This window comes from Lactuca virosa, chromosome 7, assembly GCF_052849685.1.
Source record: "Lactuca virosa cultivar CGN04683 chromosome 7, Lactuca_virosa_CGN04683_v6, whole genome shotgun sequence".
NCBI classification, from domain to species: domain Eukaryota; kingdom Viridiplantae; phylum Streptophyta; class Magnoliopsida; order Asterales; family Asteraceae; genus Lactuca; species Lactuca virosa.
Genome location: NC_136432.1, coordinates 270,126,955 through 270,141,788, shown reverse-complemented (window position 1 = coordinate 270,141,788; position 14,834 = coordinate 270,126,955).

The window sequence follows — 14,834 nt, the reverse complement described above, 5'->3', positions numbered from 1 at the left end:
TTCATAAATGCATGTATACATTTTGATAAGTTTTAATCTTTTGATCTCTGGAAACATGACTAATATATGAGTTTATCATGATATATTTAAAATACTTGAAAAGATTTACTCAAGGAAATGATGAAAACCCACTTTTCTAACCAATCATCATGCATGCAATCTGCCAGATTTCTTTACCTGACTTTAAACTGTCATATCTCACTCATTTCTTAGCCAAAATTCGTGATTCGTTTTCTGAAATATAATATTTTGAGTTAGCTTTCAAACCCATCTGACCTCACTGAAAAATTCCAAAATTTCGATTTTTACCAATTTTTACAAAACTGTTGCTCAAACAGCACTTTCCTTATGAACATTTGTTTTGTGTTGCATGTTCAAAGGACTTATTCATCACTAAAAATCATTCAAAAATTATTTTGAACTCTTAATATCATGTATTAATAGGTACAAAAAGATATTGATTCAAAAGTCTTTGTAACATGTTGCAAAAATTGTCAAAGTAACATCAATAATCTTTACATAAATCACAAGAACCAAGTTTTCTCTATAATTATTGAGCCTTTAGGCATGGTGTTCAACATCAAAAATAAGAACACAAATCGTCATTGTTATCAAATTGTATGAAGATGCATTCTGGAAAATTTCAGCTCAATATATATTTTCTTTATTTTTATAAGAAAATAATAAGAAAATAAAGTGTTAAATCATATAAAATACTTAAGCTAGTAAATAAATTATGGAAAAATTCTTGGATGATCCTTTAAGTTAATAAACATCTCCCATTAAGTTTCATGCATTTTTGTTACTGTTTAATATGGTTTTGAATTTTCTTTTTGTTTAGCTCTAATAAATCATAAAACCACATTAGGGAATATAAAAATGGTATCTAATAATTTTCGCAGCTTATACTCTCTGTGGAACACTTAGAAAAGTATTTTCAGAATTTTTCATAATGTATTCCTATTTTTCTCCGATTTTTGTGTTTATAATGGACTAAAAACAGGAAAAATAGTTTTACTCATCCAAAAATTATGAAAATTTACCAGAACACCTTGTAGTACATTAGGATGCTACATAAAAATTTTGATAATTTTTCTCTTCTGTATACTATTTTTCTTCTATTTTCCCAAGATTAAATACACTTAAACCCAATTTTTATTAGAATAAATACACAAAAATCATAAAATTGGGATAAACAGTTTAGAAATTCATTTTTATATTTTTCCTAGCTTAATAATGACAAATAACAGTGTTACAAAAATTTTGGGCAATTTTGCAAACTATTTTCTATTTATTTCAATTTTTAGTAGAATAAATGCTCAAAAATCATAAAATTGGGTTAAATAGTTTGGAAATCTATTTTTCTATTTTTCCCAGGTTAAGTATGTGTAATAACAATACTATAAAAAGTTTGGGGCATTTTCTTAACCGATTTCTATTTTTCATGAATTTTTATATATTTAGAGAATTAAATACATGAAAAATGGTTATGCATATCCATAATCCATGAAAAATTATCTAGAAGTCTTTTAACATATTTAGAACCAAAATCTGAAGTTTGGTAATTTTTATTAATTGTTTAGTATTTTTCATGATTTTATGGTTATTCAATAAACTAAAATGGTGAAAAATAGTTAGACAAATCAAAAATTCAAGAAAATTTATCTTGAGGTCTTTGACTTCAATTAAAACTGAAATGAAAAGTTTGGGAACTTTTAGAACTAAATTGATTTAGTTTTGAATATTTAATCATTGGAACACCTCTAAAATGTTAAATATTAACATTTCAATAATGGAAATTTTCCACTTAAATTGTTATATAACAATTGATTCTTTGAAAATTAATTTCCACAGAAAAATGCTTGTAACTTATCTATATTAAATTTTGACACAATATTGGCATAATTCTATTGTAGTAGTATGTATACTAGTGTTAGATTTCGATTAGAGACTCATTAGTGTGTAACATCGTTGTAGGAAAACGATAGTGGTACGAGTGGAGCGTAGTTCAAGGCACCATTTGCATCATCTCAATGCATAGTGAGTATTCACCACTCCCCTATTTTCGGTTTTTAAATGTTTTGGGGTGGAAAAGCATGTCCTAAACTATTTATGCTCATTGTATTTATTTGACTCGTATAAACTTGGTTGCTATATTTTGCATATTGTGAGTATTCACGCACTCCCCTATTTTCAGTTTTATGTTTTGGGGTGGAAAAGCATGTCCAGAAAAACTATTATTTGTATGTTGTATTTAAATTGATTTGTATCAAACACGATTGCTATTGTATTGCTATGTTTCTTTATGTATGTCTATGCAACACGGAACATGAGAACTTATCGTACTAAGGCCCTTCCCTTATCTCTAACCATTAACTCTTTGAGCCAATGGTCATTATGGATAGCGCTATTAGGAATTGACAACTCCTCACTCGCCCTATTGCTGGAGTGCATGATACCATATTCATCTATGAAACGATAAGCATAGATCTTGATAGGGCTTCAGTCATAGGTTTGGTTGAGACTCATTGTTTGCTCATACACATACAAACTCATTACTTATTATAGCAATAAACTTGTTTATTAATTATAGCAATGAACTTTGTTTCTCATTACAACAACGAACTGTTATTACTGAAAACTTATATACATGTTTTAGCAATGAAATTGTTTGCTCCTTGTAGCAACGAAATTGATTGCTCATTTTAGCAGTGAAACTTGTTTACTCGTTTGAGTAACGAACTTTATCTTCCATGAGAATATGAATGTTGCATCTTATTTGGGCAACATACCTTATCTCTCATAATGACAAAGAACTTTGTTTTTACAAACTTATTTACTCATCTTAACAATATACTTTTATTATTGGAAACTTTTATCAAAACTTTGATTTCAATTCATGGAACCAGTATCATTTTGTTTATCTGTGAGTACTCACCAACTATTTTTATAGTTGACGCTCGTTTTACATGCTTTTTCAGGAATCATCGAGTAAGTGGCACTTAGGGACACTTCACCTTTAGAAGCATTCGCATGTGTTGTATTTCAATTTACATTGTAATTTCTTTTAAAAGTTGTTCAAACCCATTGTGAATTTGTAATGATTTTTAATACTATGGTTGGTGTTGTCTTTTAACTTTTGCGATGAAACCCTTTGTACTGCCACGCCCTGTGTTTCCGCTTTAGCGGGGTGTGACAGTGTAACCTTTTCAATTATATTTATGATGGTTGTATTTACTTTGAGCACTATTATATTCGTTGTTGTGATACTATACATGAAGTCCTCCACCCCCGGACGTTTCCGCCATCCTTGGTTTGGGGGTATGACAGATTGGTATCAGAGCATTGTTTATAGTGAACTAAGTATATCGAACCACATAAGATATACAAACTATAAATGCATTGGGACTAAGGTCTCTGATTTAACATTTTCAAATAACTATACTTTTAGAAATAAATAGTTTCTTGTCAAAAGTACATACATGCATACCGGTTTAGTGTCATGTCTAAGGAAAACGCAAAAGTTAAAAATAGAGGAGTTGTGCAATGTGAATATGCCCTGGGATATGCAATCAAGTATGGGAGGAATATAGCCTGATCAACTATATTCGTCCGAGAAATGACTAGCATGTGCCGGGGGATAGTCATGGTGGACAATAAGTCTATCAACTTACCAACGCCCATACAAGAAAATCGTTAAGAACCAAACATAACATTAAAATACTATAGGAGTATTTTGTGATACTATAACCAACTTATGTGAAAACTAAAGACCCCTATTTGTAGGTCTATAATGACTAAGTGCATACGCTAAGGTTATATATAATTAAAGATAGTATAGACTCAGAATCTATGACTATTGCTCTACTTCCTGTTCCTTGTTTGGTTGTGGACTTAGAGTAGAGTTATTTATTCGAAGGTCTATTCTATATCAGATTATGTATAACTGGTATGCACTATGTGATTATAGACGTGACTGATAAGGATCACCCCTATAAGTAATTATAGGATTAGACGTCTATTAATTATCTCTTCTACCCCTATTCTCGCACGAGCAACATGATGGGTAAATCTTACCGTCCGTACAAAACCTACTTCTACCCACTACCATAACTCCGTCTCAGGGACGTTAGCAGAAACACCAGGAATAGTTCAGTAAAGAGTATGTATTCACAACAAGGTAACCAGCCGACAAGCAAGGCAGCAATCCTGCAGATAGATCCTGCTACCTTTCAAGCTGCGGTCACGGCAGCCGCGACAGCCGTCATGGCGCAACTCAATGCTGACAACGTCAGCTGAGATGGAAGCGATACCGACGATACAAATTGTTGTAACAATCAGGAACACCGGCGGGTGTCTGCCAATGAAGGCGCCTCCGGCCACAAACCTACGAACAAGAAGCGAAAGTTTTGGAACAAAAAGGAGCGCAACCAATCTCAAAGATTCGCTAAAAGACAACAACCCATGGCCACCCACTGGACGATTTCACCAATACCAAATTTCAAGCGACTTGCATATACCACTCGATCATAGAGTGACCGGTCGGAAATCATGATATAGAGTATCATTACTAGCTATCAGAACACTCACCATCAGTACTAGTAACATCAATACGAAGCACTTGCAGTAACAATAACATCGACTAAAACGGAACACATTGAAAAGAAGCACATGATATTCTATCACTCCAACGAACATTTCGTACGAATACAGCTTAGCACATGTTTTACCTAAAAAGATACTGTTGTCGTCGTTCGATTTCGATTGGTATAATTCTCATCTTCCCGATTTAACGACGACGAAAGGACCCTTCATCTAACACACCGAATATCGAAACCTTCGTCTCCCATAAACACAAATCCGACACGGACTTCCGGGTCATCCCTCGCTGTGAAACCCCAAAACACTCACCAGAGGAGTATTATACCTTCCGAAACCTTACACCAAGTATTTCCAGGAGACCCTTCACGCAGCAGATAAAGTTCAAGCACAGAAGCTTGGGACGAATACGGTTAGTCTACCACTACTACGTGTATACGCGGGGATAATGTTATAATTAAGATTCTACAGACATTGGATGTGTGCTTCCGCCCTATTTCCTGTTCCTTGTCTGGTTATGGACTTGGGGCAGAGTCACCCATCCAACTGTCTTGCCAACCTTAAGTACATACGACCTATATGCGCAAGTTAATGATAGATGGACCAGGTACGAGTCCTACCATGAACTTCGGGACAAGGTTACCCAGGAGTGCGAGTGAACGCCCTATCATCCGAATAAGTCTAGTCGTGTAAACCGAACCCATATGTTCCCTACCGATCTAATCAAACGAGAAACACTAAAGCAGACCTTATGCAGCGCTCCGAGGAGAAATTATCACTTATGACTTAGTACAAGTTCGAGAAAGGCTGAAAGCATCTCGAGAACACGGCAAAACCCGAATAAGTCTTATCTTCTATATAAAATATTCATAGCGGTAACAACAAGGATAAAACAGGGAGCATAAAGGCACACATTGAATACACTATCATTCCAAAACAATAACTCCTTTTAAATCGACTCAACTCATGTTACAATAAGAAATTCCAAGGTCGTCATTTAACATCAGGCGGATTGGTCCCCACCATATCAATTTCTTGTACTACGAAAAGTTTCCCCCATCTTTCCTCCAAGTCCCAGTCAAAACACTAATTTCGGGACGAAATTCTTTCTAACGGGGGGATGATGTGACAACCGTCAATTTTTGGCCAAGTCAAAGTCAACTAAAGTCAACAAGTCAAACCGGTCAACTCATCTAACCCTTGTACATTAGGGTTTCCATTATGTTTCTTATTGTACAACTCGCAATCCTCATACAAATTATCACTTAGAGTTTTCACGTGTTCGGAAATTCTAAACCCTAATCAGGGTAAGTGACGACTCTACTCGATAAAACATTATTCCTTAACCCTCGGGGGCATATAACAATCATAACAAGACTTAACGAGGTTTACAAACCTTGCGTTACAGAGCCAAACACTCAAAAAGGTCACAAAAGAAGTCTCTCCCAATCTCTTTCACTCTAACTCTCCCAAATCTCTCTCTGAATGAGAAATCTCTCCAAGTATGTGAAATCTCTCCCAAATCTCTCTCTGTATGAGAAATCTCTCCAAGTATGAGAAATCTCTCCAAGTGTGTGAAATCTCTCCCAAATCTCTCTCAAAAGTTCCTTTAACTTTTTATAATCATTTTGGGCATCCCGACACTTAACTTGGTGAAAAACTGCGCAAAACGGGGAGTTTATGCGAAAATCAGCCAAATAGGACCGAACCTTCTTAGGGCCGAAACCCTAAGAAGCGAAACCCATAAGAACCGAACCTTCTCGGACCGAAGCCTGCTGACCCGAATCGAAGACTGCTGACCCGAACCCGAACCTCGCCTTCGCCTTCGGCCCAAATCACCTTCGGTCTATTTCGCCTTCGGGTCCATAGCAGAAGGGACCGAACTTCGGCCCTATCCGAGCAACTTCGCAGGAAGCCTTTTTCTTCCCGGTTTTCGACTAGTTTTGCGTTCTAAGCCCGATTTTAATTATTTTAACGTGGGGTTTTCACCCAAAATCATATTTTAACATATAAAACCCCATACTTCATGAATAATCACGTTTTTGAGTGAAAATCTTATCAAAGAAGAGTTGGTGAAGTACTTGAGGTGGAGTGTTGACTTTACTTTAGTTTATGACACAAGCAACCACCCACACCCCCCACCATAGCTGCTCATTTCATTGTCCTTTTTCCCCCTCTCCAGCCAAATGCTTTGACTCAAGGGTAGGAAAACCCTTATCTCTCCTCCCATTCACTCATACTTCACTAAGAAGCAAAAACTCATTCTCTCTCACTTCTCTCTCTAGATTTCGAGATTTCAAGGCTGATTTTCAAGTTCTTCATCTACCTTGGTAAGTAAATCTCTTCCCACACTTGATTTCCTTACATTTATTCACTCAAATCATGAGTTCCTTACACAAATATCGTCATATTTGTTGTTAGATCTTCGAATCTTCAAGCATCATCTAAGTGTTCTTGAGTTGAACACTTCTTTTCTTCATCATCCATCTACTGAAATCACTCAAGGTGAGTTCATACCCCTACATTTTCATGTTTTCATCAAGTTTTAGGGGGGGGGGGGAATACAAGTCAAAACACCAAAAACTTAACTAAACTCAAACAACAACTTTCATCAGAAAATTTGAGTCTTATTCACGGATTGTTTTGACTATCTTAAACTTTACATCTTTCAAAACTGTTTAATATGCACATAGTTCAGGTTCATACCTTTAAAATGACTATTTGCACATCTCCATACGATTTTTCTACGATTTATGGTGATTTTTACAAAACTGCCTATCATTTCAGAAACAAATTCGGACCAGTCTGTGAATATGAACATTTTAACACAAGTTAAAGACTTCTAAAAATCATAATAAAAATTATGAATAAACTAGACACATTTTGTGAACTCTCAGAAATTACGGAATCAGTTTTTGACTTCGTATGATTTTTCTATGATTTTTCTAAAACAGTGTAGAAAGGTAAAAATCTAGATAACAGCTTATAACTTTCATCACACTTTGTAACTTGTTGAGCAAAGTGTTAATATTTGAAGATTTCATATTTTACATGTGTTTCTTGTTGTGGTATAATTATATAACAGAAAATACTCACTGAATTGTAAGAATCCTCCATTATTACCATTTATACAAAAATAAGGGATGATAACACATAGTTATATTTTGCTATACATTCGACTTAAATAGAAAAGGGTCCTTATACATCACAAACAAACATGCTAGAACTATAATAGGTATAGTTTAGGTTCACTACCACTATCACTATTTGATAAACTATAATATGCATAATTCAGGTTCACTATCACTACCACTATTTGGTGTATTATGATATGTATAATTTATGTTCACTACCACTACCACTATTTGATAAACTATAATATGCATAATTCATGATCACTATCACTACCACTATTTGGTGAATTATGATATGTATAGTTTATGTCCACTACCACTACTTGATGAATTATGATAAGCATAGTCTCGGTCTTTGGTTTTTAAGACTACATTCTATCTAGCATTGTTAGTCTTCAGCTATAATTGCTAAGTGTATATGCTAGAGTTATATAAGAATCTAGTCACAATCGACTTAGAATTGGTAGGCCCGCCTCATCTCCTGTTCCTTGTTTAGTTGTGGACCTAGGGCAGACCCATTATATTCAACGGTCTATTTAACTTAAATTTTATATAACTTATATACACTTAGAGATTATAGAAGGAAACTATAGGAAATTCTAGGATGCACTATTTATTAATATAGAAACTTACGATTCACTCTTTAAGGAAAATATCGGATTTTCTTTGGAAACATATCTCTATTAAAACTACATTACGTCTAGAATTGTTAGGCTTCAGCTATAATTGCTAAGTGTATATGCTAGAGTTATATAAGAATCTAGTCACAATCGACTTAGAATTGGTGGGCCCGCCTCATCTCCTGTTCCTTGTTTGGTTGTGGACCTAGGGCAGATCCATTATATTCAACGGTCTATTTAACTTAAATTTTATATAACTTATATACACTGGGCGATTATAGAAGGAATCTATGGGTCCCTCTAGGGTTCATTATCGCATAACATAGAAGCATTCATTTCACTTAATAAAGAAAATATTGGATTTTCTGGAAACATACTTTGTCGCTTTTACAAGGAAAACGGTTTCTTTCTCCAACAAAACTCTTATGAACTCACCAACTTAATTGTTGACACTTTTTCAAAACTACTTGTATTCTCAGGAAATCAGTGAAACAGGAAAACCAACAGCATTTTGAGGATGGGACGATAAATCGTCAAACGTTTCATTTTGTCATCATAATGTAATTGGTTTTGAAACATGTAAACTTATTCCATTGTGTAACCTTTTCAATTATATTTATGATGGTTGTATTTACTTTGAGCACTATTATATTCGTTGTTGTGATACTATACATGAAGTCCTCCACCCCCGGACGTTTCCGCCATCCTTGGTTTGGGGGTGTGACAAAAACTAAGTATTAGATCGCTGGAATACCCTCCAGTAAGTAGATAGGTAGTTTATACAATAAAACCATGGAAGAAGTAATCCTGTAAACAAAGGTTAGTTTTACATATTGTGAGTCGGATAACCATGCTAATATGACCCGTGACCTCCTTGACGTTTCTTCAGACGTCGTACGATTACAAAATTTGTCACCCCGGGCGTGCCCGCCCCACTGTGGCTAATAGTGCAGGTGTGGGATTTTTAGTCCCGAATAGATCATTCTCAAATTTCACGCTCTCCCTCCAGGAGACTCTGGTTATACTTCCGGAGAGGATTTATTAGTACCCCGAAGGGCATAACGAAGATTAGTCTCACAATCCTGTTTTAACTAGATTACGTGTAATTTAGTTGTTCTTGAGTTCGAAATCTTTGATAAACATTGTGGAGTATAATAATTATATAGAATAATTATCTGATAAGATACTCTCGTTATTCGTATAGATAAACTAAATCGTTCATAGTTTACATATTTGACTTGCATGGAGTTTGCTTCTGACAAATGGAAATGAAAATCTCCAAACTATACCTATTATAGTTTGATTGATTAGTTATGTTTAAGAATCATTCGGAAAACTTATGCAATTATGTTTAGAAAACATCCCTTATGCTCCGCATACTACAGAAGGGATAAAGTATCTAAATGTTTAACGTAAGACCATTGTAAATGCATTAGTTTTTGTGATGTGAAATCCTTTATGTTTGGCTTGTATTTCCCCCCTGAAAACGTTTTAAAAACTTATAAAAGCGTAGGGGTATGAACTCACAGTTTGACGTAGGATTCGGATGTACGATCGGTTTTGAGTACTGAGTGTCAACTGATGTTTTGTACACAAGTGGATCCTATTAACATATAATAACACATATATGTATTAGATTACGGTATTTCATGATAAAAACATGATGGGAAACCACCCTAAGGACTTGGAAATGCTTGGAACTAAGTGTCGGAGCCATAAATGATCGAATAAAAGAGGTGTATGGCCATCAGTGTGTGTGTGCGGCCAGGGTGTGCGGCCAGACTGTGTGTGCGGTTGCACACAAGAGTGTGCGGCCGTACAGAGGGTGTGTGCGGCCGTACACAGGAGTGTGCGACCGTACACTCCTCTTTTGTGCCTGAAATGTCGATTTTGAGGTGTTCTAGTGCTAATACCAAGTCCAACTAGCAAATGGGGCCAAACTCTTCACTTTGGAGAGTCTTTAGAGTGTGTATGGCCACCTTATGAAGGTGTGCGGCCCTACACCTTCAAAGGTTGAAGAACACAAAGAACACTATGAGTTTTAGGCTTAGATTCTAGTGTCTTACCAATATAACAAGCTGATTGATGAAGTAGTTCACGTTTTTGAGGCCTTTAGAGTGTACTTGGCTGAAGTTTTAGAGAGAGAAAGTAGTGAGAGAAAGCCAAAGGAAAGGAATGAGTGAAGAAGTCACCTTATATATGTAAGGGTGAGTGTGCGGCTGGAGGGTGGGTGTGCGGCCGCACACCCGTGTGTGCGGCCGTACACACCTCTCATGAGGGTGTATGGCCCGATTTTGTTTCTAAACGACATGTTGACTCATTCCTAATCTCATTCCCAACTGTACTCAAGCTTAGAACGCTTAGACGGACCCTTAAATGACGTTAAAAGGTAACGGAATCGAGTTTAATATTGATATAAAGATCGATTGCACAGGATAAAAGTTTCGGGTTGTCATATCATCCCCCCGTTAGAGGGAATTTTGTCCCGAAATTTTAACATAGAATACAAATCATGAATTTAGGGAAAGAGATGTGGATACTTCAGTTTCATCTGATCTTCGCGCTCCCAAGTGAATTTCGGTCCCCGCTTGGCATTCCAACGAACCTTCACTATCGGGATGCGACTTTGTTTTGTTCGTTTGATCTCCCTATCCATGATTTCGATTGGTTCTTCCACAAAGTTTAGATTCTCGTTGATTTCAATCTCATCGAGAGGAATCGCAAGAGTCTCGTCGGATAAGCACTTCTTAAGGTTCGAGACGTGGAAGACGGGATGAATGTTACTAAGTGCTTAAGGTAATCGGAGTTTGTAGGCTACATGACCAATCCTGGCGAGGATCTCGAACGGTCCTATGTACCTCAGGTTTAGTTTTCCACGCTTTTTGAAGCGTATTATGCCTTTCCAGGGTGAGACTTTTAGCAAGACACGGTCTCCAACCTGGAACTCCAAGGGTTTTCGTCGTTTATCGGCGTAGCTCTTTTGTCTATCACGTGAGGCCTTAAGTCGTTCTTGGATTTGTACAATCTATTCTGTGGTTTCGCAGATGATTTCTGGACCAGTGAGAGTGTTGTCAGGGACTTGTCCCTTGGCTAGCTGTGTGTCGCCCACCTCAGCCCAGCACAGAGGGGATCTGCACTTGCGACCATAGAGGGCTTCGAAAGGCGCAACCTTAATGCTGGTATGGTAACTGTTGTTGTAGGAAAATTCAACCAAAGGAAGATGAGTGTCCCATGACGCGCCGATATCGATAACGCAGGCTCTCAACATGTCTTCCAAGGTTTGGATGGTTCTCTCACTCTGTCCATCTGTTTGAGGATGGTAAGCTGTGCTCATATCCAACTTAGTTCCAAGAGCCTTCTATAGTGACTGCCAGAACCTCGAAGTGAACCTGCTATCTCGATCGGAGATAATGGATACAGGTACACCGTGCAGTCGGACTATCTCTTGAATGTAAATTCGTGTAAGTTTCTCCATTTTGAAGGTTTCCTTGATAGGCAGGAAATGGGCGGATTTGGTCAGTCGGTCGACAATTACCCAGATGGCGTCGTACCCACTCGGAGATTTGGGTAATTTGGTGATGAAATCCATAGTAATCCTCTCCCATTTTTATTCAGGTATCTCCGGTTGTTGGAGCAGACCTGAGGGCTTCTGATATTCGATTTTCACCTTGGCGCAAGTCAAACACTTGCCCACAAATGTAGCGATATCTGCTTTCATGTTCGGCCACCAATACAGTTTCTTGAGATCGAGGTACATCTTGTCCGATCCTGGGTGGACAGAGTATCTGGTCTTGTGAGCTTCGTTCATTACAACCTCTCTGTAACCACCGAACTTTGGGGTCCAGATCCGGTCCATGAAGTAATAGACTCTGTCTCCCTTGATTTCTAGGTTCTTTTCCATTCCTCTCAAGGCTTCACCCGGCATGTTCTCTGGTCTTAAGGCTTCCAACTGAGCCTCCTTGATTTGCGCGGATAAATGGGAATGGATAGTCATGGTCAGTGCCTTCACTCTACGCCCTGAGTACTCCTTCCAGCTTAGGGCATCTGCCACCACATTGGCCTTGCCGGGATAGTAGCGGATTTCGCACTCGTAATCGCAAAGTAGCTCAACCCATCGCCGTTGTCTCATGTTCAGCTCCTTCTGGTCGAAGATATGCAGCAGACTTTTATGGTCAGTGAAGATAGTGCACTTGGTTCCATAGAGATAATGTCTCCATATCTTCAATGCGAAGACCACTGCTCCCAATTCCAGGTCGTGTGTTGTGTAGTTGACTTCGTGTGCTTTCAGCTGTCTTGAGGCATAAGCAATGACTTTTCCCCGTTGCATGAGCACACAGCCTAGGCCCTGATTGGATGCATCACAGTAGACAACGAAGTCCTCCGTCCCTTCGGGTAGAGACAAGATAGGTGCGCTGCATAGGGCCCGCTTCAACGTTTGGAACGCAGTGTCTTGCTTTTCAATCCAACAAAAAGGTACGCCTTTCTGAGTTAGAGTGGTTAAGGGTTTGGCAATTCTGGAGAAATTCTGGATAAATCTACGATAGTAGCCAGCGAGACCCAAGAATTGATGGATTTCTGTGGGCGTCTTTGGTGCTGACCAGTTCTCTATCGCCTTGATTTTGGAGGGGTCCACGTGTATGCCTTCGTCGCTTACCACGTGACCTAGGAAGGTTACTTTTCGAATCCAGAATTCGCACTTGGAGAATTTTACGTATAGCTTCTCCGTTCTTAAGGTTTCCAACACCGATATCAAGTGTTGTCGATGATCTTCCTCACTCCTGGAATAGACAAGTATATCGTCGATGAATACTATGACGAACTTGTTCAGGAAAGGACGACACACCCGGTTCATCAGGTCCATGAACACTGCTGGTGCGTTGGTTAGACCGAAGGGCGTTACTTCGAACTCCTAGTGACCATATCGAGTCCGAAAAGTTGTTTTAGGGACATCACCCTCATGGACTCGCAGCTGATGGTACCCTGATCTTAGATCTATTTTCGAGAAATAGCTGGCTCCTTGGAGTTGGTCGAAGAGATCATCGATTCGAGGAAGAGGGTAACGGTGTTTGACAGTGAGCTTGTTCAGCTCTCGATAATCGATACACATTCGAAAGGATCCATCCTTCTTTTTCACGAATAAGATCGGGGCTCCCCAGGGTGAGGAACTCGGTCTGATGAATCTTTTGCTGAGCAGCTCATTGAGCTGACTAGATAGCTCCTGCATTTCTGCTGGTGCTAGGCGATACGGGGATTTGGCTACGGGAGTAGCTCCGGGGACTAAGTCGATACGAAACTCAACTTGGCGTTCAGGAGGGATTCCCGGAAGCTCCTCGGGAAAAACATCAGGAAAGTTGCAGACTTCGGGAATGCTCTCAAGTTTTTAACTTCCTGTTTTTCGTTAACAACATGGGCTAGAAATGCATGACATTCCTTTCGCACAAGTTTCTGGGCTTTGATGCACGAGATGATACGGAGGTTTGAACTGAGTTTATCGCCGTAGATTATGAGAGCTTCACCAGAGGGAAGGTTGAGACGAACAGCTTTTTCAAAACAAAGGATATCAACATGATTGGGGCTCAACCAATCCATGCCGATGATGACATCAAAGCTTTTTATGGAAACTGGCATAAGATCGATGGGAAATGAATGATCGTTCAGGGTAAGAGTACAACCGCGGATTATATCATTAGCGCTCTCCTTCTCACCGTTAGCCATCTCGACGGTAAATGTTTCGGTTAAGGGTTGAGGTTTATGTTTTAGAAATTGCTTGAATGCATGACTAACAAAACTTCTTTCAGCACCAGAATCGAAAAGAATGCATGCATAAGAGTTATCGAGGAGGAACGTACCCGTCACAACGGTAGGGTCAGCCACGGCCTCCTCTTGCCCCATAGATAGTACTCTCCCGGTGTTGCCAGTTGTTGCTGCCTTGGGGCAGTTTCTCTTGAAATGCCCGACTTCCCCACAGCCGTAACAGGCTTGACCAACACCTGCTCCAGAGGTCTGATCGGTTGGTTGGACTGGGTTCCTACTGCCTCGAGCCAGGTGGCCCTTTTTACCACAGTTGTTGCAGACCATCTCATGACATGGACCAGGGATGCGGTGATGATAACTGCACTTATTGCACCAATGGAGGGTACCAGTATACCTGCTGGTAGGTGCTTGAGTTGTTGGAGCAGCGACAGGGGTAGTAGCAGCGTGAACTGTTACCGTATGTTGCTTCTTTGAGGGCTCCTGCGAAGACTGACCCTTTTTCTATTTCCAGAATTTTCTTTTCTCACCACTCCCTTTAGCCGGTTCAGGAGTGGCTGTCACTTCATCGAGATCGACTCCATGATCGATCAGAGTCTGCGCCAGGCACTTAGCGCTATCAAACGTAGTTGGCCGAGCAGCCAAGACATTTCCTTTGGTCGGCTGGGTCAGTCCCCAAATGTATCTTTCAACCTTTTTGCTTTCCGGAGCGACCATCCCCGGACAGAGA